Raw genomic sequence first — 2,616 nt, forward strand, 5'->3', positions numbered from 1 at the left:
CCTCCAAAATCGCGTTTTTTTGGTTGTTTTAAGATGAAATAATGATTTGTTGCTCGTTTAAATGCATATTTTAAAGATTCGGCCGCAAATGGCGCTTTTTGCCCCAAATCGTGGAGGGTTCAGCCGAGAATGGGCGGGGAAGGCGCCAAAATGGCGGCGAAGAGCCCCGAAATTAAAGGATTTATCCCCAGAATTGAGATTCTCACAATGATTTCCTCCTAATTTAGTGCAAAAAGTGATTTTTTAGGGTTTTTTAAAACACGGATGTTTTAAGTGCTGCTTTTCCAGACCCGAAATCGGTTCTTTTCACCTCAGCATTCGGTCTTTTCTCCCCTAATTTCGTCTATTTTCACGCCCAAATGATCAAATTTCACCTGAAAAAAGCGGATTTTGTGCCCCAAAAAGCAGATTTTTCTGACCCCCAAAGGGGGCGTGAACCCGGAGGGGTTCCAGACCTGAGAATGGGAGGGTGTAACCCAAGGGAAAAAAGCGATTTAATCCTCACAATAAAGCTTTTTAGCCCCAAAATCCGAGGCGTGGCTCCGCTTTTTGTTCCAGAATCGGGTTTTTTTATCCCAAATCGGGTTTTTTTTCTCTGCTAAATAAAGGATTTGAAGCTGGAGGATTTTATTCCCAAATCCGCCACTTTTTTATGCCTCAAGTGTGGATTTTGTGCCTTTAAATTGTGATTTTTCAGCCCGTAAAATGCTGTTTGTCCTCTCTGGCATCAGCTTTGTTCCCTGAAAATGTTTTTTTTTTCCCTAAAAAAGAGTAATTTCCCTCCCCAAAGAGATATTTTAATTCTTAAAACATTAATATTTGCACCTTAATTGAGGTTTTTATTTCATTTGTGAGCGGTTTTGCTGCTAAAAATGCGGATTTTTGTCCCTCTGAAACCTTTCCCAGCCCCAAAATGGAGCTCGGCAGCTCCAGCTCAGCATCTTTGTTCTCCAAAACGCCGATTTTGCTCCAAAATGAGGATTTTTATTCCTCAGCGCGGATTTTTGAGGCTGAAAAGGGATGAATTTGTTTCCTAAAAAGGCGATTTGGGGTTAAAATTGGGGTTTTTTTGCAGTCCGAAGGGAGTTCCCAGCTCCAAAATGGAGGTTTCCAGCCCCAAAATGGAGGTTCGGGGGAAGAACCGCAGCTTTGTGCTCCTAAATCCGCTTTTTTTACCTCAAAATCACCGCTCCTGCTCCGAAATTCACCTTTTTTATTTCAATTTTTTTTTTAATGAGACGAATTGGGGATTTTTGCCCCAAAAAGCGTCATTTTAGGCCTTGGAATTTGCGATTTTTCCCACCGCAGCGTTGTTTTTTGTGCTTCAAAAACCCCTTTTTGCCCCCCAAAATTACTTCGACCCCAAAACTGTCGCTTTTACCCCCAAATTTGTTTTTTTATTTGTCTTTAAATGTCCATTTCTGTCCAGAAATCGCCATTTTCAGCCCCAAATTCGCCTCTTTGTGTCCTCAGACTGCATTTCCTGCGCCCTACAGGGACTTTTTCCGCCCCAAACCCAAATCTTTGTTCTCCAAAAAGCCTCAAATTGGAGTTTTTAGCCCCAAAATGGGATTTTTTTTTTTTGTTTGCAAAGGAGGTGTTGGACCAAAATTGGGATTTTGGCGCCCAAAAAAAGGTTCTTTTTTTCTACAGAAAATTTTAGTGTTTAAGAGGTCGAATTTATTCTCAAAAATTGTATTTTAGCCCCAAACCCCCATTTTTTCACCCCAAAATTGGCTTTTTTTACCCTTAAAAGCCCTTTTTTGTTCCATAATCCACATTTCTGTCACTAAGTTCTCGATTTCTGCTCCGAATTCCCATTTTTAACCAAAAATTGCAATTTTTAACCTCCTGTGTTCCAAGCCTCCAAAACGCAGGGATTTTTCCCAAAAATGCTGATTTTTTTTAAACAAAATTTGACCTTTTTAAAATCCTTTTTTTCCTCACGTGCCTAAAATCTGCATTTTTTTCCCCCAAATTGACATTTTTTGGACCCATTTCTTTCCTACAACCCCCAAAATTGCCCTTTTTAACTCATTTCTCCCAACAGCCCCAAAATCACCGGTTTTTAACCCATTTCTACCCACAACCCCCCAAAATGCCGGGTTTTAACCCATTCCTTCCCTTAGCTCCAAAATCTGCATTTTTAAGCCTATTTCTGCCTTATTTTCACCCCAAATTGCTAGTTTTTAATCTGCTTTTCTCGCTCAGCCCCAAAATTGACGTTTTTGAAGGCATTTTTGCTTTTTGGTGCCAAAATTGTCATTTTTTGTATAAATTTCTGCCTCATAATTCTCAAAGCTCCATTTTTATTGCAAACCGCTGTTTTTTTAACTTTTTTTCTTTATTTTGCTAATCCAAAAATAACCATTTTTTAACCCAAATTCCTGTTTCAACCCCATTCCTCCCTCCACGGTCCCAAAATCGCCTTTTTTCACCTCATTTTCCCCTCAGGCCGCGCTCCCTCCTCTCCTTCCCTTGGGCCCATTTTTAACCCCAAACCCCCAAATTTGGGGAACCCCAGTTTCCGGAGGGGGAGTTTTGGGTGTAAAAACCCTGATTTTGGGTCCAGAAGAGCCGATTTTGGGGGCGTTTGTTTGAATTTGAACGTTTTTG

The sequence above is a fragment of the Corvus brachyrhynchos genome, unplaced genomic scaffold (genome assembly GCF_000691975.1).
Source record: "Corvus brachyrhynchos isolate BGI_N302 unplaced genomic scaffold, ASM69197v1 scaffold491, whole genome shotgun sequence".
NCBI classification, from domain to species: domain Eukaryota; kingdom Metazoa; phylum Chordata; class Aves; order Passeriformes; family Corvidae; genus Corvus; species Corvus brachyrhynchos.